Source organism: Lycorma delicatula, chromosome 6 (genome assembly GCF_047948215.1).
Source record: "Lycorma delicatula isolate Av1 chromosome 6, ASM4794821v1, whole genome shotgun sequence".
NCBI lineage: Eukaryota > Metazoa > Arthropoda > Insecta > Hemiptera > Fulgoridae > Lycorma > Lycorma delicatula.
In genome coordinates this window covers 28,351,317-28,376,479 of record NC_134460.1, presented here as the reverse complement: position 1 = coordinate 28,376,479, position 25,163 = coordinate 28,351,317, and the positions used below count along the sequence as shown (strand labels likewise).

At 28.4% G+C, this 25,163-nt stretch overlaps 1 protein-coding gene across 1 annotated transcript in view; it reads left to right on the top strand.

The window, feature by feature from the left end:
• The first annotated feature begins 623 nt into the window (after nt 1–623).
• The window catches only part of LOC142326793 (inactive pancreatic lipase-related protein 1-like), a 97,325-nt gene continuing 72,785 nt past the window's right edge, over nt 624–25,163 (top strand). Inside the window, exon 1 of the mRNA XM_075369508.1 lies at nt 624–804. The gene's annotated coding sequence lies outside the window, so the exon portion shown is untranslated. The remainder of the gene's footprint in view (nt 805–25,163) is intronic.

The following is a 25,163-nucleotide window of genomic DNA, read 5'->3' as shown; positions in this document are numbered from 1 at the left end:
ACGAAGACCTGTTACTAAATAAAATCTGGTGGATCTGTGAAGATATAAAAGGGAGCAGTCAAACATACATAACAGTTAAATACAATCTGCTACTCCTATGGATGTAGTCGGGTAAAAGGTGAAATCTGCGGAGGAAGACAAAATTTAGAGTATATAAAAGAGATGATTGGGGAAGTAGAACGAGTAAATATGTTGAGGTTAAAAGAATACCACAAAACCGAAAGGAATTTAAAATAGCATCAAACCAGTCAACCGACTGATGACGCAAAACAAATTCAACTTATCAATTAATAATTTATACGCCCAACTCTTATCGGTAGACTTTATTATAAGGTTTTTATTTAAACTTAGTTATATTTACGTATAACTAACGACCAGATGAATTTTACTTTCAATCAATGCGATGCAAAACAACAAAACGTTGCGTCCATGACCTAGGAAAGCAACAATAACGATGTCTTCCTCCAGTCTCCTCCCCACTGTTCCCACACAATTAGTGAGAGTAGACGCTAACATATAGCAAGCAGATTTACTTGCCCGCTTTGTTGTTACATCCGACCAGGTAACTTGCTTGCTAGCAGACTAACTTGATCGTAAGATATTTTAATAGACTTTCACAATCTCCTGAAGCCAGTAACAGCAGGCAGCGTGTGCCGAGCGCCAGTATTAAACTGAAGATATTATGAAGTGTTTGTTCTGGTGATAGCAGTATACCGTATCGTAACATTAAATCGGAAACGTTCGTTCTAAAATTATTTTAATCTGTGCTTATTAATTCTTTATGTTATTATTATTTTTTATACCGTAAGTATATTTTTAAATATTATCATTTTTTTCTTAATCTTATATAATTTTGATAAAAAATGAAATACTACAAAAAAAAAAAGTAGCACCAGTGTTCTTTATCGATTAATAACAAAATTATATGAAAACTTTTCTGTAAAAATTACATAAATGTATATAAGTTTTTAATGAAAAACTATATTTTTTAAATATTATATTTTGTATATTTTTCAAATATTAACGAAACAACCGTAATAATTAAAATTAAAAATAACTTGATTTGAATCACATTATCACTTCTAATTTGTATCATCAGAGTTAATTAACGGCATTATCTCTGAAAGTTCACAGTTTTATTGAATAATGTAAACTGCTAAACCGTTATTACTTACTTGCTCGTTCATTTTTAACCAAATTAATGTCTGTTATAAAACATAATCTCTACATAAATAAAATAAATTATGTTATAAATATACATTAAATTAAAAATTAAAAACATAACATATGTTTTTGTGCTATTAAAAGTATATCTTTAGCTCATAAAAATTTAAAGACACAGTAATTAAAAAAAAAAGCTCTGTATAAACTAATTTTGTGTTTCTTAGATATTTTTTGACTAAAGGTATATGTTATGAATAACAAAAACGTTTTCGAAGATGGTAATTTTTTATATATTAATTATTTGGTAATGTAAAATATTTCATCGATTTAATATCTACCTATTCAATGAATTGGTTATTAATATGTAAATGTAAAAATATTTTACAAATTAGTTTGTCTTCTCTTTGTCGTATATTTTCTAATTTCAAACGTCTCATTCAAATAAAACAATAGAAAGTGTTAAAAAATATGGAAATAAATACTACTTAATAAAGTAAAACGACGTTAACATCTTGGTTTATATAAATAGGCTACCCTATCGAATGAGTTTACGAAACGTATATTTTCCAAAACTTCTAAAACGAATAACGGATCTTAAACTTCTATATGAATATTAAAATTAACCGTTTATTTAAACAAAAAAACTGGAATTGTGTAATTAATAGTCATATTTATCTTATGTTAAACTAGCTTCCCCGTCGTAGCTTCGTCTTCTTTACTTTCGTTTCCCGTCGCGGTCAACTTTTTTTATTGTATGTTTTTCAGTCAAGCAACCGGTGATAGATGCAACCAGTCACGTCGCACATACAATAATAATGGCAATGGCTATGTTGGTTGATCCGTCGCGCCGTACACCGTCGATCCCCTTAAAAAATCGAAATATAAAAATAGCTGTAAATGGTTTTCAGATATTTAACTGAAGAGTATTTTCGAGCCCAAAACTAGTGAATATCTCGTTTAATATATTCGGAAATGGGGAAAATTTACAATAATTGTTTTTTTACCCATTTCATGGTCGAATTTCAAAAATATAAAAAAACTGGATTTTAGATATTCACTGAAGATTAAACCACTTCAAAAATCAAATTGATATCTTCATTTGTTACAGAGAAATTAAAAAAAATAATAAATTTCATTGTAACCCCATTTTTACCCTTTAAACTCGGAATTTCGAAAATACCCTTCTTAGTAAGTAATTATCAATTACAGTGAAAGAAGAAGGTGTATACAAATTTTCATCAATATATGTAGTTTTTGCTGGGCGTTGATTATGAATGACTCACGACGTGTTTGTTACTTTATATATACATATATATATATATATATATATATATATTATATTCAGTTCAAAAATGTACTTTTTAAATATCAAATTTACATTGTTAATATAAAATATCATCTAGAAATGAGAAATTAAAGAAGTTTTTGTCATTTTCATTGCTATAGTGAAATAAATTTTTAACAGTAAACGAAATTTATATGGGTATTGCGTAATATATTAAGTGTAATAATAACAATAATTTATTAATAAATAATGTAATTTAGACTGCTGTTAAGTAATAAAATTAAACAGGAATACAACTTAACCATATACAATCTACCGAACACGCGACGACGCAATCAACATGATTTCACTTTTATTATTACAGGCCACCGTTTATTATTACAGGTTTACATTGATTTTTTAAAGGAATTTCTTCGACATCTGCAAATATAATTATCGACATTTCAACGCATATATCTAGAGTAACTCATAAGCGCCCGCATAAATTAGCTTTTATGTTTTTGGTTTAAGTAGCAATATTTAATAATAATATATTAGTGGAATCATTATTATTAATATAGCTCAACCATTCCGGGATCCTTCAGGACCCAAGTAAAAGGTTTAGTTACATTTATTTAACCAACATACTTGAACTAATTCTAACAAAAGTTTAACCAAATCTCATAAAATTTCTTCTTTAAATTAGAACTTTAACCAAAACTTTAAAAAAATCTGATGTGAACACCATATGACTTCCTTGTACGGCCTATTAAATTATATACCATTTTTTAAAATGAAAAGTACATAAAATTATTTCATTAATAACTTCTGATATTTTTTCATTTTTTTTTTTACTATTATTGTATTATTAATTATATATATTTTTTTTTACAATTAGAGGTTAATAATTATTAATAAATCAATATAATTAAATTAATTAAAAAAAAGTTAAAAAAAGTTATCAAGTCAGATTTGAACCGATGTGCCTACCTCTTGTAAGATTCAAATATTTCATTAATTAAAAAAATTTTTTTTTCAGTAACTCTGGAACCAATGAAAATAATGATGCATCGTTGAAAAACTCGCAATGAAGCCTTATTACTGCAGTTAAAAAAAATCCAAATTCCAAATTTTTTTTTAATTTTGCACACTTTTTGGACACTTTTCGTCCAGTTGATTTCAATCAACTGGAGGGGGGGGGTGCGCAGTTAGATTTTACTATAGTCCTAAATCCAAACTTTCAACATCCTACGGCTAAACGTTTTTGATTTATGCGAGATACATACATACGTACACACATCAAGCCGAAACTAGTCAAAATATATTCAGGGGTAGTGAAAATGGATATTTCCGTTGAAATCTGAAAACCGAAAATCTTTCGCGATCACAATACTTCCTTTACTTCGTACAAGAAAGTAAAAACGAAAAACATTTTTTTTGTCGGAGTGTAGATCGAAGTTCAAATGTTTAAAAATAATTTAAACTATTTAAATACGAATTTCATTTTATTTTTTTATTACCTTTTTTACTTCCTTGTACGAAGTAAAGGAGGTATTGTGATCGAGAAAAATTTCGGTTTTCAGATTTCAACGGAAATATCCAATTTGATCAATCCTAAATCCATTTTGATTAGTTTCGGCTCGACGTCTGTACGTACGTACGTATATATTTCGCATAACTCATTACTACACAACATTATCTGTAGGATGTTGAAATTTTGGATTTATAACTCTTGTAACATTTTGTTGTAAACCTCCCCTTTTGATTGAAATCGACTGGTCCAAAAAGTCCAAAATCCAATTTTTTGGGATTTTGGACTTTCTCTTAACTGCAGTAATAAGTCCTCATTGATAGATTTTCACGGATATATCATAAATAGTACTTATTTTCACTGATTCCAGACTATAGCCAAATAAAATTGTAATTAATGAAAGAAATATTTATCTTACAAGGGGAAGGCACATCGGTTGGAATACGACTTCATTTACTTTTCTTTTTTTTAGCTATTTTTTAATTTAAATATGTTGATTTATTAATCATTATTAACCTGTGAATTAAAATAAAATTTACTTTACAATAAATAATATTCAATAATAACAGTAAAAAAAAGAAAAAATATCAGAAGTTATTAATGAAATAAAACTTTATTTTTTATTTAAAAAAAATGTGTATATATAATTCAATAGGCTACAAGGAAGTCATGTAGTGTCCACATCAGATTTTTTCTCTAAAATATATCATAAGAAGTTTTAGAAAAAAATTATTTTCTATTAAGGGAGATATGAAATACCGATTAAATTATAAATTAATATTCTTTTAAACGAAATTCATAAAAAATGTATTATTTTAATTACTTACTAGTAATCTTAGTTTATCTGATAATGTTATTGCCATCATGTACATATATAAAAAAAAATCGAACATTATAACATTTTTATCAGGAAAATTTTCTGTCAACTGCGCAAAAATTAATAAATTTATCACATTTACTTATTTATTTATATTGTTATTTTCTTTACAGAATACATTTTTTAAATTCCGGAAAATATAAAAAACGTATTAAATGATAATAATAATTTGAGCTAATTTAATGAAATTATTTTTTTCAAAAACATTCAGAAATTGACCGTGAACTCTTGATAGGTTGTGGAAACCTTTTCATTTCGTTCTTATTTCTAACAGGAATACGATGATTTATTATTTTATCTGAAATACAAAACCGCACACAGATAATCTGTTTCATCAGGTGCAACCCATTTCAAAATATAATCTCCTTTAATCTAAGCTTTTTTTTTCAAAATTTAATAAAATTAATTCCATTAACGTACAATAATATTCTACACACAATAATTAATAATTGCATGTTAAACCGTTTCTGAGATACAAAACCGAATAGAAGTTAATATACAAATTGACATATGCATGCATACCAAAAGTTAGAATAAAAATAATATAAAAATTTCGTGGGAAGTTTCTTTTTGACTGATAATAATTAGTTTTTAGTTTATATTAAGGTAGCCAGGAAAGTAAAAAATAACAAAGATTATCTTCACAAGACCAACAAAAAATAAAACGGAAACGCAAAATAAATGTGTTAAACTTTCATTTTTAACGGAAATAATTCTTCAAGGACTGTCGTGACTGCATCTTATGCGTCATTATGAAGGGGGAATTATAATCTAAGGATCATCAACATTTTTTTTTTTTTGTTTTTTAATTATCAAATTAAAAATTAATTTTTAAGGTTAGTGAAAAAATTATATTTTTATTTTAAAATTTCGTAAAAATTATCAAATTTTTTGTTAATTTCATCAAAATATAAAGGACCAAAAAATATATTTGTCCTTTGTTTCATTAATATTTATTTGAAATAATGACTTAACGAGATTTTATTTAATATTTCGTAAAATGAAAAAATTATCAAAAATTTTTTATAAAACTTTTTTACGAGTTATAATAAATACAATCTTCAGTTGCTTTTACTCACTTCATTTAACCGGATTATTACATAAACCACCAATCATTTTAAATTTTCAATTAAAACGAACTTGTCAATAACACATTGGGAGCGTGGTATTTTTTTCCTAAATAAATATTTACATTATTTCTAATAAAAATTTCACACTTTTTTGAATCGAGGAAACGCTAGTTTCTTTGAAATAATTTTTATGTAAATTGTTATTTTAATTACAAAAAAAAATTTATTGTTAAAATTATTACTGTTTATAATTATCATAACAATAATAATTACAGTTCTAGATTATAATTATGTAAATTTAATTATGTAAATTATGTAAAATAGGCATCGTAATTATTATGCGTATAAGATGTAACAAGCTTACATTTAGATTTTAGATTAATTATCCATAATTTCACACAAAATATAAAAGATCCTTATCTTGTATATAATGATAAAAATCAAAGTAATAAATTTCATTTTGCTCATAAAAAATATTTTCAATAGAAAATTACAATTATTTTCAAGGGAGAAGAAAAAATTAAGTTAAAAACTTTCTTCTTTTAATAGGATTTATTTTTATTATTCAGATTATGACTATTATCTGTTTTTTTTATATAAAAAAATATATAAAATTTTATCAAAATTGATTTTAAATAACGTTAAAAAATACTTCTACATACAAATTTCCTCTTAAAATTCGAGTTTCAAAAGTTGGCACCAAATTAAAAATGACTACCAACAACTTAACGGTAACGATTAGCATGTTACCGTTTAAAAGAAATGCAAGGACGGAGAAAACTGTAACATTATAGAAATAAGCAAAAGAATACTGAAAGACAATATAAACTACAATCGAGCGGGAGCAAGGGCTGTCTGAAATGCAAAAAGAAGATTTTTTTTACTCTATTCCAATTTTCTAGAATTTAATTAAAAACAATTTGAACCGTAAATTACATCAAAATTACACAAAGATTTCTACAAGAAGCAATAATAATAAAAAAAAAATTTAAATACCTTTAAATTGCTTGTGTATGTATAAAGTAAATAATTCGTTTAAAAGGTTTTCCCCTTACTTTATTTTCCTCTAAAAAGAAAATCATAGAGTATACTAAATAATTATTACACGCGAGTCGAATTCTTTCCCGTTTTTTACTTTCCCGGTGAATATAGCTGGAATATTATAGGAGAAAGCATGGTGATCATATAAAAAATGGAGTGCAAATCTTTACTTTTTAGGGTGCAACTAGGTCATCTAGACCAAAAAAGAATGTATCCATGTATGTGCGTACTACGTATTTGTCACACTGCGTTTGGCTTTACTCTCAGAATTAGGTAAACCGATTTTCTTCAAATATTTCTCTATAAATGAGGCATTTCATTTTTACATCCTTGTACGAAGTAAAGGAAGTATTGTGATCGCGAAAAATTTCGGTTTTCAGATTTCAACGGAAATATCCATTTTGACCATCCCTGAATCCATTTTGACTAGTTTCGGCGTGACGTCTGTACTTACGTATGTATTTATGTACGTACGTATCTCGCATAACTCAAAAACGATTAGCCGTAGAATGTTTGGATTTAGGATTGTTATAACATATAGTTGTGCGTCTCCCTTTTTGACTGCAATCGACCGGACCAAACGTGTCCAAAAAAGCCCAAAATCCCAAATAATTGGACTTTTTCTTAACTTCAGTAGTCAGTCCTCATTGGCTTTTCAGCGGTTTATCATCATAAATTGTACTTATTTTCATTGGTTCCAGAATTATAGCCATATAAAATTCTAATTAATGAAATATTTGCATCTTACAAGGGGAAGGCAAATCGGTTCGAATCCACCTTCATTTCCTTTTTTTACCTTTTTTTCTTTTTAATTTAAATATATTAATTTATTAATAATTATTAACCTCTGATTGTAAAAAAAAAATTTCAATAAATAATAATTCAATAATAACAATAAAAAAGAAAATATGAAATAAAATCAGAAGTTATTAGTGAAATAAAATTTTATGTACTTTTAAAAATGTGTATTTGTAAGACGTATAAGAAAGTCATATGATGCCGCATCAGATTTGATGAAACATCTGATTATTAAACATTAATTGAAAATTATAATTTAGAAACGTATTATTTATGGATTTTCTTAGCAAAATCTTTTAAAAATTGCATATTTATTTTTTTTTAAATCATTTCATTTAATTATTTGACAGAAAAATAACATAAATTTTTGAATTGTATTCAATTTGAAGTGATTGTTGAACATTTTTTTTCACTTGTGCGTAATATGATTCTTATAATTGTTGTTGTGTAATATACATTCTACATCAGTATCATTCATATCTTCGTGAGTTGCTGGTTAACAAAAGTTTCAGATTTTTGGTGTGTTGTATAAATAAAAGTTATAATAATTAAACTATTGCGTTCAGTGAACTCCTGTATACTGGTTACAAATGCTAATTTCGACCTTGCGGTGCAGAATAATCAGTTTTTATTATTGGATTATTTCGTAAATAATCATAAATGGAAAAGAAACAAATCATACAGGAAACTGAAAGATAACATGAAAAAATATATCTAAAAAAACGACAAGAAGATGAATATAAAGAGGAAGAAAATGTTTAGAAGAAAAGAATAAAACGATTAAGAAAAGATGATAAATATAAAGAGGAAGAAAACCTTAAGGCTAAGGAAAGAATAAAAAGATTAAGAGAGGATGATGAATATACAGAGGGAGAAAATTTGAAAACTAGAAAGGTGTATAGAAATTAATTTCAGAAGAATTATATCAAACCAAAGAGCGAATAAATGACTGGCAACAAAAGATAAATAAAGGAAGGAATGATCAACTACGACTTAGCGGGAATATTGTCCCACAGTATCAGAGGAGTAATAACTAAAAGACAAGATTTTTTTCCATTTTATTAAAGACCGGGCATGCATGTCACAGTGTATATACGTTGTTCTTATGAGGGTCTTACGCGTGAATAGGTAACTTAACTTATGCGTGAATAGGTAACACTGTTGCATATACACTAGAATATGTACATGCAATTTAATAGACGTACAAGGAAGTCATGTGGTGTCTACATCAGATTTTTTTCAGAATTCATTAAGCGGGTGAGAGATATAGCGACAAACAGAATCTCGAGTTTCTTGGAAGGCATTTTAAAGAAAACTTTATTAAACCAAATGTTTTAGCTAAAATGCATATATAAATAATAAAAAAATATATCAACCCTCATCTCTTAAAATTGAATATATGTTGGTTTTTTTTTTATTGGTCTATCTCCCATCCGCTTAAACATTTTTCAAAACTTTTTTTGAAAGTTTTTTACTTCTATATAAACCTGTCAAAGGATGTCTAAAATTCTTTTTAAATTTCAGACCACCTATCTAAAATTGCAGATAAGTTTTTTAAAGATTTCCTTTTTCTTAATTTAGCTTCTATTGAAGGGAGTGTTAGATTTGGAAAAAACTTTACTTAACCAAATTTGTTAAATTAACCTACATAAGAATATTTTTTGAAAAATGTTTAAAAAATTTATTCCCATGTCTAAAAAATCTATATTTTGTTTTTTGGCTCTATGTCTTTCAGTTTTTACTATTAACAACCGGGAAAGTCTTGCTTTACGGGATACATTTCCAGCTCTTTTTTATGTCTCTTAATAAAATAAATATAAAACAGGGAAATGAAAACTTGAAAAATACAACCAGAACTTATTCCCTCAAAATCTGAAAAAAGCGGAATTTAATGATATATAATTGAAATTTATAATAAAAAAAAAACAAATGATTATAAAAATCCAAAAATGAAATTTTGTTTTCCAATAAAATTAATAATAGTACTGGCTATTTAGTACTATTATTAATTGACTATTTATAATTTATTATAAATAAAGTAATTCTTTTATGATATAATAAAATAATTTACTTTTATTTATTCATTTGCTAACAGTGGGGAACAAAAAAGATTTTTTTTGTCTCAGGAAGAAAAATAAATGATTCTGATAGAATTTTTTCTCCTTAATTCAAATATGGGGTATCTGTTTTTCCCCATCACGCAAGGTTTCCGAGAGAAAAGAATTTCTAATTTCTAATATTCTAATACTTTTTCTTAACTTCAGAATATTCAAACATTTGAGTCACCTAAAGTAAGAAACGACGATTTTCTGTTACAATTCGATTGCGGGGCATACCTCTTGATTGTCCAACAATAATCAGCCAGCATATTAGGATTTCATTTGCCTTGATACCTCTTTTCCATGGCTGAAATCTCCTGACGAAAGTGTTCCCCGTGCTCATTACTTACTACACCAAGATTTTCCGGGAAGAAATCTAGGTGCTACTGCACAGGAAATGTATTTTTAAGGACAAGATGTTATAAGATCGTTGACAATATCACGGTAATTTTCCGCCTTTCGATTTTCAAAAAAACTCTGAGTGTTATTTTTGAATACTTGCCAAGCTGCTTTGTCCAGTGGATTCAATAGTTCCTCAAACTTTTCATCATGCATTAGTGATCGTGTTTGTAGACACACAAATATTCCTTCTTTAATTTTTGCACCACTAATTTTAGAAAATTCTGTTTTAATACATTAAACCGGGAGTATTGTCCATGGCCTTGACGAAATTCTTCATTAATCCTAGTTTGATATGTAACGGAGGTAGATACCATTTTTAGAATTACACAATGGGTCGTTTTTCTATTCAGGAAAGAGTGATTCGCGTTTAGGCCATTCTTTTCTAATGAAATGGTTTCTTCTCTCCTAATATCCCATTCGCACAAAAAACAACAGTTCTTTGTGTAACCAAGCTGCAAACCAAGAATAAGTGCAATTACCTTCAAATCGCCATAACTATTCCATTCATTCACTGCTTATTGAAACTTTTCCAATATAAATTTAAAGTTTTCATGTCTCTTTCATACCAGCAGAGTGAGCCACAGGTACTGATGGGAATTTATTGTCATTATGCAAGCATAGCTTTTAAACTAATTTTAGAGAAATCAAAGAACAAGTTCCATTCTATTAGGTTATGTTCATTACAAAGTGTCTCCATAAGGGGAGAAATGTCATTACAAAACACCAAGCCATGTTCTTCAGAACAAAAGTCTTTAAATTCAGAATGACGATTACGATAAGTACATATCTTTGTATTCTTTTGAAGAAGATACCATTCTTTTAGCCGGGAAGCAAGTATTACAGACTGTGTTTTGGATAACTTTAAATCTCGCATGAGATTTTCTTTAATAGTAAATGAGGCTCAGATGAACAGCTTTGTTCAAAAGTTGTATCACTAGAATCTGTTTCTTTTTCTTCCTTACTTCCATCAGATTCTGAGCTCTCATCATCTAATGTCACATGTTCTGGAGGCTTTTGTATGGCAATTTTTCGCAGTTTGGAACTGGTCTCATTGCAGATTGCAAGTTAGAGTACACAATGTATGTTTTGATTTTGACGTAATCCCTTTAATGCTTGTTAAGCAGAAATAACAGTCAGAAGAGCGATCTTTGGGTTCCCTTCAAATCATAGGGATAGCAAATGGCATGTGGCGTGTGCCATTTTTCCGTGCAGTGAGAAGCCTAGAACACGATAAACAACAGATATGTAGGGCCCAGACCCTTGTTTGGTGTCCAACTTTACACCCAAAATAAAGTTCATACACTTTTTTCTAAGGGAGTAAGATTTCGCCTTTGGGACTTGAGCGTCACTTCACCACAAATATAACAAAAATTGTTAGGATGATTTAAACAAACTCTAGGCATTTTGTGACTAATTGAAAGAAATAAACTTGTAAATATGTAATACACAATAATTCAGATACAAAGCACTCGCAATGATGTGTTTACTGGTTCACTGCAACCTCTCAACTGTCATCGTTCTGATGAATGTGTGCTACACTAAATCACGTTTTTACATGTCTATACACGTCTGAACCTGCACAACAGTAGTATCGCTACCTTCTGAGTTATCTCATTTGGTTCCAGCATATTCACAATGCTCTAAGAGTTATTACTTGACAATGGACAAATGGACGAAAAAACGTTTTAAACTATTTAAAAAAATTAAATTAAAAATACTGTGGGTGATGGAGAAATTCCGAATACATATTTGAAAACAGGATAAAAACTGAATCATCTACACCTATTGGTACTCGTGTACAAAAATCATGTTGACCAGTGCAATCAACTTTATGTTCAACTAAATGTTGATTGTACAGTTGATATATTGAAGTACAGATTTAAATTTCTCCCACTATCAAAATAAAAATACATTTTTAAGCGTTATGCACTGTTTGCGTAATCTTGTACATAAAAGTATACCCAATGCCAAGATATATAAAATTTAAGATATACAAAATTAAGTTATTGATGAAGTATTTTATACTGTGAAACCTTCTTCGGTCAAGTCTAATGAATGTAAAAAATGTTAACACTTTAAAAAATTGAGATGCATGCTTTATTACTCTGAGAAGGGGCATTAAACAATAGAAAACAGTTCAATATTACAAAAAACTTCTACGTTTTAGATTCTTCTTAGTATTCATAACGAAACTAACTTATTTGTGGAATAGCATATACGTAAATAACACTATTTTTTTTTTTTTTTGTTACACAAGCTTTTTCCGCAGTTACCTAATGAAATTGAATTTCATAAATATCGCATACTAATTACTTTTGTTTTTTTTATTTGGTATTTTACTACATTTTTTACCCAAGAGGTCTATTACCCTAGATAAATGTAGGATTTCTTTTTAGAATAAAAAATAAATAGGTAAATAATAGAAATATAATTTATTACTGTTGTAATCAAATTATAATTTTTGTTTTTTCAGAAAAAAATTAAATTATTATTTAAGAAAAGTTGACTTTTCTCTGTATTTTCACGATTAAATATTTTTACTGATACAAAATAAGCGTATAATTGTACATCAAATTCAAATCTGCATAAAGTCTTAAATCTATATCGATTTAAATAATCTTACTGCCTATTATTATGAGGAATATTATTGCAAATTTTCAATTTAGAAATTATATTACATTAAAATATTTCCATTTTAGTAAAATAACTGAAAGTTAGAACATATTTCTAATGAATAATGTTAAGCATCGCATTAAATAAGCGACCTTTACGACAAATTAATGAACGCATTAATAACTTTCTACAAGCTTCTTATTTTTATCATTAAATAAATATTTCATTTACCTTTCTTTGTGATGCAAAAGTGAAATTCCCTATGATGATGTTAAAATTATTAAAGAATATAAATTATTGTTTCCACTATAAACTTAAAATTATATTAAGTTTAAAAAAAAATTAATTATTCTCCCGAGCAAGTTTATAAAGCCTATTATTTTTTTGAAGGCCCCCATTGATAATCAGTTCAACAGTCTTTCGAAATTATGATGACGAATTTTTTTTTAATAAAAAAACAACCTAATAAGTTAAACGAAGTGTAATAGTAAAACCGTACAAAATATTCAATTTATGGATTGCATTAAAATATTTCGAACGTTCACAATTCTCAATTCATTTAAACGAAACATCATTTTTGTATTCAGTGTTTATCATTACTACGAATATTCCTACAACTTTGACCAAAATATTCCTATAAAAAATATAAATAAAAATTATACCAGAAAAAAATTTATTATAAATGAAAAACTTATTCCATAATTTATTATACATGAAAAAATTTATTTCATAATTTAAATCACTAGTACAGGACGTAAAACAAATTTTTCCTAGAACTGGTAAATTTATCTTAAGTTAGAAAGTTATTTAAATAATATAATAGATAAAACGGTTAACTATAATCATTCGTTCAGACGGGCGTAAATCCGTTATATCATCTGGGGAATTTCGAAGAAAGTTGTGATAAATGATTTCTGAAGGAAAAACCAAGCTCTTATGAAACAGGTATAGTACTACTATAAACTTATTAAGGTAATGCGTTACTTAAACTATCTATGACATTGTTAGTAAAAACACAATTACAAAATTGCGTAAGCAACTGACCTAGGCGGTTAGACTCAATTTCATTTGGCCGACCTAATTCCCCCACCACCATTAACTTCAATGTTGTATCCATCATATTATAATCAGACGTCACAATTTTATTATTTTTGACAGGTTTAAAGATTCACTTTTAAATCGTTCTTCTTGTGTGAATCTTTTCTTTCATTACACACAGCTTTTAAAAATTCACTATGCTTTTCACTTTATCGAACGACTAGCATTTCCCGTCGTGGCTTCGCTCGCGAAATATACTATCAGAATTTGAATATGGATACAAAATTTAATTTTTCAATGCCAAGCTTACTTTATTTTTTGAATTATAAAAAAAGAGTAATTATTCACAAGTATCTTAAAAAGAAATGAGAATAAATAGTACAAAATCTGTACGGCTAGAAAAAAAGATAGCCGGTCAGGGTTTTGTCCCTTGGACCCCCGTATTCATTAAACTCATGCGTATAAAAAACTCATTTTTAACATTTTTTTTCATATTTTGTAGTCAAGTAACCGGAGGTAGGTGCAACCAGTTGCGTTGCACATATAATACCAGTGGTAGTGGCTATATTAGCTAAGCCGCCACACCGTCACACCCCTTAAAAAAAATCGAAATTCAAAAATCCCCAAAACGGTTTTTAGATATTTATCTGAAGAATATTTGCAAACCCAAATCGAGTGAATATCTCGTTTAGTAAAATCGGAAATGAAGAAAATTCGCAATCATGTTCAGACTTTTTTGCCTTTCTTCACCCTTTTCAAAGTTGAATTTAAAAAAAATCTAGAAATTGGTCTTTAGAAATCATATGAAGATTACACATACCAGAAAACATCTCATCAATTCTCTGGTCCATCTTCCATTTGAGGAACGAGTAGTGTACGCATCATATCCAAAAAAGTAACTCCAGTAAAACATAGAATTTCATTAAAATTAATTATTATTATTATTATTACTTTAATAATCACAATTAAATTTTTTTTTTTTTCAAAAATGTTAGAATTTTTAAAACAATTTTTGTAAAATCCAGCCCATAGTTCTACGTTTGATAATCTCATCCTTAAAAGTTAATAGATTCATCAAATGAATCAAACCTTGCGCTATAATTAGCGTAACATCAAAGACATCTTACAAATTTTATAAAGAAATTAAAAAAAAACAGTTCTGTGAAGAATAAAACTGTGGTTACGCGTCGGTACGTATACACAATGCGAAGTAACTTCCCGAAATTTGTTCTTTGATATTACTTAATATTTTTGAAGGGAAATTGCAGTGGAATATAACAATAAACTCAATAAACTACCTCGGCTAGGTAGGATCAGAATACAAGGTATGGAAGCATCAGAGAAAAGGCCGAAGAAGATCTGGCGAACAAAGTAGACCGATGGGAAAGGACGAGAGAGGAAAAGATGTTGAGGGAAAGGATAAAACCAAACTGAGGTTAATAAGTCAAGAACGACAGACATAAATGAAGATTTATACGAACCCTCGTATATCGTTTCCGGGAAGTTTGAGTCGGTCAAGGTTAAAGAAAATTTTCTCGTTTACTGTTCCAAGTGAGCGATCAAGTAATCAGCAAGCTGATTTGTTATAAACTGGTGATAAACTAGGTTCAATTCCCAGTATATGTCTGTTAATAATACATACCAATAAGTCGGCACTGGACACTATACTGCTGAGATTAGGCTTGAAATACACAAATTAATTAACAGTTAAGATGTGCTAATTACTAAGAGGATAAATAATAATATTTTATTGATGACTGTTCTGAAAAATTGTTTTATTCATCCTCTTTTTATACTAAAAACTGTTTGTAAATATAACTACTGCACCAAAATTACAAACCTTATTTGAATAAAGCAACCTTACTATAATTATAACTCTTCAATAAAATTCGCTTTAAATAAAACTAAACAAATTTGCAAACAGTTGAAAACTTTCAAGGGAATATGCTCATTTAGTTCATACAATTCACAGTGGCTGAATTTATGAAAAATGCCATGCCTGCTCGGGATTCGAACCCGGGACCTCCGGATGCCACCTCCCGAGACGCTACCACTCGCAACACCTGGAAAATTGGATGTACAAAAATTAAAATATCCAGATAGAGTTTGTAGACCAGATATAAAGTAATATGGAACGAATATCCACACATTATCTAATTTACTTTGAGCATTAAATTTACAGTTATGTGCAATAAAACTTTAGCAATAACATTAATGAGCGTTTAAATAATCTTCTGCTCAATTACATTTTACAGTTTATGCTTTATAACAATATAAAATACAAATAATAATAAAACAATATATTCTTGTTATGAAATAAACATTTATTTATTAATACAATTTAGTGTATTTGGCAAATATATCTTGCACGAGTAATAAAAGAAAAACTCTATTCACAAATATCAAATTTATAACATTATTTTAAATCTAATTACTGCATAATTTATTTTTTCTTCTGTTTAGACGGTCTGTCAGGATTTATTCTCTCTGCAATTTTCAAATTGTTCGCTTCAACAGGCGGATTTACAATCGGTAGCAATTTCTAGAATATGTTTCAAATATCATTTTTGTTAAGAAGGAAAGGCATCTCTCTGTCTAACGTTATTTCCTTTAGCAAAGTGCAACCAATAATAAGAAGACTTCATTTTTATATAATCAGGACAATGCGTTGAATTATCGCTATAATTTTATTCGCTTTGTTAAAAAGCAATGCACATCACTTTATTCTTTCAAAGGATTATATCAGATAAAGCAATGACAACTCTATTATTATAACATAATTACAAATTTCAATTGTAGCAATTATTATCTGTAAAATGTACGAAAGATTATTTCATTTGAAATCCAAAGTGTTCGTTTAATTTTTCTCAATTACGAATTCATTAATAAAGGAATATTAACTAAAATAAATAATCAATCAACATTTTTATTAACCTGATTCTCATATTTATTAACTTCCGCAAAAAAAAAACCCCAAAAAAACAGAAAATAGCAAAAACCGTTATTTATTGTCATTTCTGTTTAAAAATGCTATTATTATTTAACTATTTTTTATTGCTTGAGTGCTATATTTAATGTCTTAATCATTACAGTACTGCCCAAAATGGATGTGTGCATGTATGTACGTTCCAGCGTTTATTTCTTTAACGGTTGAACCGAGTTAGATGTATGACCCCGCGTTGGAATCCTTACGTTACCGGGATTTTCAAAGGCTATTTATATATATATATATATATTACTAACTTCAGGGCGTGCTATAGGCACGCCTCCACAGGTAGGCCCTCCGGGCGTGTTCCCCTGGCGGGCAGCGTCCTCGGGATGAGATTATTAGGGTAGGTGTCCAAAATTGATTACCTCTTGTGGAAAAATTTTGTTTTTGAATGATGAAAATTGATATAACGAAAGTTAAATTAGAAATTTAATTATAAACTGATACTAACGAATCCGGATTTTCCGCTAGTGATCGTTACATTCCGATGCTAAGCTAAGGGGGACGCACACGCATACAAATGTCGTTTAGTAGGATAGAATATGTTTAAATAAGTTTTAAAAAACTGAAAAAAAGTTATACTATACACAAAATTGTCACCCGCACTAATTAATTATCCTATATTAAAGAGCAATGTTATTTTTGGCAGTTGTGTTAGTTAATTTTTATTTATTTCTTGTTTAACAATTAAAACAGTGCGCGGTTATACTGAAGTGATAAGGAATACGGCTTAATTATACGTCTCAGTTTACTAATTTATTATTATCTTACGCACCTTTTTATTTAACAATTAACAAAACATCTTATCAAAACTCATTAGTCACTGTTAAAAGATATTAAAAAAAAAATAATAATCATTAAATGTATATAATTATAAACACAAAATGAATGTAATTATAAACATATTATCAATAACGTACACTCATTTTTATAATTAATAAGAGTCGTAATTATCTATTAATTGTTTAAAATAAAAATTGTTAAAATATTTAATTTTATGTTTATTTCTAATAAAGTTACGTAATTTAAGAATCTTTTGGGTTACTTCTAAGTATTTTTATATGTACAATTTTCTGTTAATATTACCCAAAACAGTTTTAACGAATAAATAAAAATTAATTATACACTAATTGTATACTTTGAAATGAAATTATTTCATTTATCCAGAAAGAATTTTTTAATGACTCACCCCAGCGCCAAAACATTAAAATAGGTATCTAAATAGTAAAACAGTAAAATTAAATAGTTCTACGTGCATTTTTTGTTTATAAAACTCGTTTACTTCTGAATTAATAGATTTATTTAAATGATTTTAATTTAAATGAGAGATCATTCCAACGCATTTATTAGAATTGTTTATTTTTAAAGTAAGAAATGAGAATGTTCACACAACCCCCCCCCCCCAACAGTCTCTCTCACTCTCTCTCTGTCTATCGCTCTATCTCTTTCACTCTCTCTCTCTATCCATCTATCTCTCTCTATCTCTGTCTGTGTCTCTGTTTCTCTGTGTCTGTCTGTCTGTCTGTGTGTGTGTGTGTGTGTGTGTTAAAAAAAAAGAAATAGATAGAGAATTATGCTGCAATCTTAATGTTGGTTCAAACTGATTATTTAAAAATCAGCAATTTAAGGATTCCATACCACTAAGTACTTTCAAGTTTCTGTTTTTTATTTACTCTTACTTTCTATACTTGTAATAATGCATATATATATATATATATATATATATCAGTATTATTTTTTAAACGAGTTATATTTCTAAACAAATATATTTTGTACTGCTTTACTACATAAAAATACTTACATTCATTTTACATTTTTGCAAAAATAGTTTAACAAATTTTATATAAAAATTTCAATAATGAAAAAATAATTATAGTTAACCCCATAAATATATTAAACATATTTTTAGAACACTTAAATCGGTGTATTTTTTATGTAAATTTAAAAACTTTATTTATATATAATTAAAAATGTTACCTTTATACCATTCTTTCTATTTCTTGAAACACTTTCGTGAACTTATCCGATATCATACACAAACGCCGATTTCCGTTGCAGAATAGTAGCATCTCGGCCTTTCATCCGGAGGTCCCAGGCTCGAATCCCGGTTACGCATGCCATTTTTCATGCGCTAAAAATTTCCATTTGGGCTAATGACCATAGAAACTGAGCCCGTAATCTCAAAAAAAATAATAATACTTCAACGATAAGTTCATGTTTTTTTTTTTTTATTACAGAAGACATTAAAAGTTAATCAGGCGAAATATAAGAAAACTTAAATTATTAGTCAATACAAAATTAGGTATAACCATACTGTCTAATAACAAGCAAACAGTTTTTAAATAGGCTTGATGAAAGAATATAAGCAACTCCCCCCCCCCCCCCCCAAGGGCCTAATGAGATGAAGATGATATGTACGACATGTAAATGAAGTGTATAAACTCAGGTCGACCATTCCTAACCCATCGGCTTGGTCTAGTGGTGAACGTGTCTTCCCAAATCAGCTGATTTGGAAGTCGAGAGTTCCAGCGTTCAAGTCCTAGTAAAGTCAGTTATTTTTACACGGATTTGAATACTAGATCGTGGATACCGGTGTTCTTTGGTGGTTGGGTTTCAATTAACCACACATCTCAGAAATGATCGAACTGAGAATGTACAAGACTACACACTTCATTTAAAAAAAAAAAACAAGATTATACTCAAACAAATAAATACCAAAAAAAAAAAAAAAAGATTGTAGCAGAAAAACATAGCCTATCCTCAAAAAGATCTTTGACATCACAAATCAAAATTTTAAATTAAAATAAATAAGCAAAATAAAAAAAAAAAATAAGTCAAACATTATAATCCTCTGAAGTATTATCTAAACGGTAGTTACTGGAGGCTAAACAGGAAAAAGAAAGAAAAGGTCGACCATTCCTGAGTTTTGTGGTTAATTGAACCCCAACCACCATAGAATACCGGTATCCACTGTCTAGTATTCAAATCCGTATAAAAGCAACTAACGTTTAATAGAATTCAAACCTCAGAACCTTCGACTACAATAAATCAGCTTTTAAACAAGTGATTTTACGACGACGAGTTTACCACTAGATCGGTTCGGTGGGCTACAATATTAATATGAACTACATTTTTTCATCATAATTCTGATCCATTTTTCATTTATATTGTACATATTATACGGAATGGTCTCAAAGATAAAATCGTAAATGAAAAGTGAATAATATTAGAATTAGGTTCCAAAAAAAATTAATTAGTAATTTTTAACAGAAAAGGATCGAAATACTATTTTTGCGCTATTATGAAAACCCTTACACGATCACTGGGTTGACGTATCAGGTTAGTTTCTCTTTACCGTGCAACCTACTTCTTCTGTTAGCCCAAATTAGGCTACTTTTTTTTTACTTTATTATACATTTGAAATCATGTATATATAATATAATATAATTTATTTTTAATAAACTGGTTTCAATCACTGATTAATGAGAAAAGAGTACAAAGTAAAATTAAAACTAAACTTCACGTACAAAAAAACTTCATTAATCACCGATTTTCCGGATAAAGTTTTCTATACGTTTTTTAAATACATTATTTCCACCAACAATCCTTAGGAAATCCAAATATTTGTCATTTATCGTAATAAAATTTCACGGATACAATAAATTAGCTAGCTAAAGTGGTTTCACAAATTTTCCCAATAACTTTCGAATGATTGTAGAAATTTACGGCCGAGTATGTGGATTTTAAGAAAGTTTGTTCGTTGTTTTATTTCCTGTTTTACCATCTATATCTAAATACAGAAGAATTATTCCTTAAAAAATATCTCAAATTAAAAGAACAAATTTATTATCAGTTCACTATATCAATTTTTTTCTAGAGTATGTTTTCTGGACAGTTCAAGGGGACCAACAACAAAGTCTCATAGTGTGAAATAATAATTGGCACGTTTTATTTTGTTAAATTGTTAATTGGTTTAAATTTACATTTACAAAAGGAGTCTACAACAGATTCATACATACATATACATATAGATAATATAGCTAGCTGTAGCAGTGATTAGTTTTAACAACTAATAATAATTGAAATTCAATATAAAAACTTAAAATCTTTGCAATAAGAAATTACGTAAAATTAATTTTTAGTGTTTTAAATTATGTATGTACATATAAATATTTGATATTTCATTAACATTTTTCTCTTTTTTTTCCGTGGGGGAGAAAAAAGCTCTGCCAGACCCCGCCAGCTGGCTCTGACGGCTGTGCGGGGCTATCAGCCGCTAAAAAAATTCCCCCCCCAGTCACGCAGGAGCCGAAACGAATCCCCATGGCATGTACTCAGCCCCTGCGTGATCATCCGGACTCTCTTCTATCCGATTCAAAACGACCCCGTGGCGTCCCCATTACTACTAGATACTTGATTTTGTACCGTGACTTGCGTCATTGATTCGTGACTTCATTCATACGCACTGTACATTTTTTTTAAATTATTTGTACACATTTGTAAAAATGAAGTAAATATTTTTTTTAACGGAGTCTTTTTGAATTTTTCGATCATAATGAAACCCATGTTGCTAACTGATCATTCGAAATTGTAGCTTAACCGGTTAACTAAAATCTTTATATTTACCACAAAATATAATAATGTAATTAGCGTCAGCCCAGAAAAAAATACAAAGTTGAAAAAATAGATACGAGTATAAAAACAGTACTGTTATTTTCTTTAACATAGAGTGCGGTCTGAAATGAAAGATCATACGAATACAACACATATTAATGTAATTATTTGAGTTTTCTATATAATCAAAGCTAGAATCTTATTTTTAACGAGTAAAAAAAAAATTGTTCAATATAATCAATATAATAATAGATTTTAATAATACGAACTTATGACTAAAAATTAAATTCAGAGAAGAGGTCACTGCTTACAGAGTAAGAGTAAGAAGTAATGTGCAAGAGTAATGGTTTGGAAAGTATACACTTTCGTGCACTCTTTATAATGATGACTAAAATAACAAGACTAAGGATTTTCCCCTCTTGCCGGTCACATTCTCTTCGTGTTTACTGAAATAACAAGACTGAAGGTCATTCACTGACGCCTGGTAAAAGGTGGAATATCAATAGGAAAAGATGTTACTCAAGTGCAATCGGTGATAACCTGATACTAGTACAATAATAAAAAAATACAATAACAATAAATTTTACGATAAAAAAAGTTTATAGTTTACACAATTTGTAAACTATAAATCTTAGTTAACACAATTAACTTAGTTAAATCTAAGTTAATACAAGGTCATTCAGTAAACAATGATTTCTCTACTTTTTGAATTTTCCTTCTTGTAATTTAAATTTACGTTTTTATATATTTATATATACCAGATATAGTTAGATAAGTGAAACTGAATATTGTTGTACTAAAATTCTATTTATATAAAATTATTTGTGCACACGCGCACGTGTGTGTGTGTGTTAGTGAGATAATGGGGTATTTAAAATACTTAGAAATATTTTCGTCTGGAAACGTTCACAAATACCAATCCCTTAAATGTTCAAAACCGTAAGTTCTGCTAGGTTGTAATATATCCTTATTACAAATACCAATTTAATTGAGATCCTCATGTTAATAATCCGTACATTAGTTTAAATTTAACCATTAAAGGCGCAGTAAAAACATTTAGATAAAGAAAATTATGTTCAGAAAAACAACTTTAGAAGAAAATAAAATTATTTTAAAAGGCTTAAAATTTTATCTGATAACTCATTTAGCCGTTATTTTTTCAAATTATAAGCGCTAAAGCCTTACTAACTGTCATTTTGAAAGAAGAAATTTTATTAAAAAAATTTTAACACTTACATCGAACCGATCACATAACAGCGTCTAGGGTGCTTTGGCTTTCTCACATGCAAGAATGGGTGGGTCGGAGTTCCCTGATGATGACATGGGGGACCCTCAAGGTGTGTGCATGGGGCGCGGATCGCGAAGGATATGCATAGGGCATGTCAGGGGTGTGTAGGTTAGGGTCTGAGAGGGAAGACCTCCAGCGGAGGGACACGTCGGCTGTCCGGAAGAGGAGATCGGCGTATCCTTTGAGGATCGGGGACCTCTGTTGAGAAACCCCTCTGGTGGGGGTAAGATAGGGAGGGCAGAGACTGCTGTCACGGAACCCAGAGGCGACCGATGTCTAAACGGCGGGAGCCGGTTGCCTTAGGGGTGCAAAAAATAAAAAAATAGGAAATAAAATTTTAAAAAATAAGATCACGTAACAGCAAGGATATCTGCTGCAAAATTTCATAAAAAATCGGGAAAGATAATTTTTTCATAAAATTCATAAGAAATACAAATAAATAAACCGTAAAAAAGGCGATTAAACAACAGGATATTGCATCATTTAGCAAAATATTAAAAGTCGATTTCTGATTTCATCGTTTCAGAAATATTGACTGAAATCGAAGCTGTTGTTTTCTAAATCGTTTGATTTTACACATTTCTCAAATATATTTTCTTATTTAACATAACGTTTACAAATTTTTTATCAGAATGTGAAATAAATTTACTGGATAAGATGTGATGAAAAGAAGTTCATTTGTAAGAAGAAAACATTACCAAATAAGGAAATAATTATTTTAATTATTTAAATTTTCTGAGAAGTTAATTTTTAATGTAATAATTGAATAACCAAATAAAAATAATTTTATTACTTAATTAAATAAATTAAAAACATATTTAATTATATAAAATTAAAATCGTCGAATTAAATAATATTTATCATAAATTAAACAAAAAACGTTAACGAGTACTTTACATCAATTATTCGGAGATATATATATAATTTTAAAACTATATATATATATACATATAGAGTTTTAATTTGTGTATATATATAGTCTATTTGTTATTTTCTATTTATAAAATGAGAGATAAGTATTTCTCTTCCTTTGTCTACGTATGTATACAGAGATTAAATTACGGATAAATTTGAAATAAATAAAATAGATTTAATTATTACATCCTTTTATTATTTTATTATTACCTTTTTCTGAATCTTCTGAACTGAAAAAAGAATTGTAACATTAATTAAATTCTAAAATTTCTTTTTTTCAATAATAGCGGAACTAGTTAGGTAAAGATCATCTTCCTTTATTATAAAATACAGTTAATATTTACAGGATGAAGAAGTGTATTACAAGTTTAAAAAGAGAAGTACATACGAGAATTACTGTTTTGTGTGCAGTCATCTGCACGTATGACACAACTTTCACTGGTAGAAAACCAAACAAAACAGCTTTAGATTCACCAACTCACTTCCTACTAAATATATATCTATAAATTTTTTTTAATCCATAAATTATTAAAAACTAAGTTTTAGAAACATTATATATTCCAAAAACGATAAATTAAAATTAGTTATATTGTTAGAATACAAATCATCAAATTATTTCGCTAAGCGATTTTCTATTTTTACGATTACCAATTTTTAAAAGTGAAACGTACAAGTAAATAGTAACAAAACAATAAGAAAAAGGTTAATTAGTAGTATTCAACTTTTACAAATAAGTAGTTAAAATAATAAACGATTCGGTTTAAGTGAAAATGTTTACCTAGGATCTAAAATAATCATTTTGTACGAGTAATTGACTTTTACTTTTACCAGTTTAAAACTAACGGGTGAAAAAACTAGTAGCTTTATTAATTCCATACACATAAAAATCTTAACTCGATTGAAAAAACACTGTTTAAAAGGAAAGGTTAAAAAATTACATTTAGCAACTCAGTTAATATAATTTTAACGTTTAAAAGATAAAAATTAAATTCTTTTTAGACCACTGATTTAAAAATCTGGTCCAAATTAAAAACTACTTCCTAACGCTTATTTCATGCGTTTAAACAAATTAAATGAACTTCAATTACGTATACTTATTACCTTATAATTAATTGTAATTCAGAAATACTGTTCTAATCAAAGCTTAACCACAGTTTCCCTTCATTTATTCAGGTAAACCTTGGGTCAGTTCCTTTTTTTATCTACAGCGTAGTATATCTAACCATTTATACGTAATCTACTTAATGTATTAGGCGGTAAGGGGGCGGAGCTCCCTGGACCCTCGATATGTTTATTATTCTCATAGTTGCGAGAATAATATTGATAAATAACAATGAAATCCTGAAAAGCTCTCTTTCCTCCAATGTTTCCTTCGTTCTTGACATAGAAGCTCCTGCTGTTAACGACATACCCTTTTTGGTTTCCCTTTCTATTACCCTATAATATCCTATATATCAGGA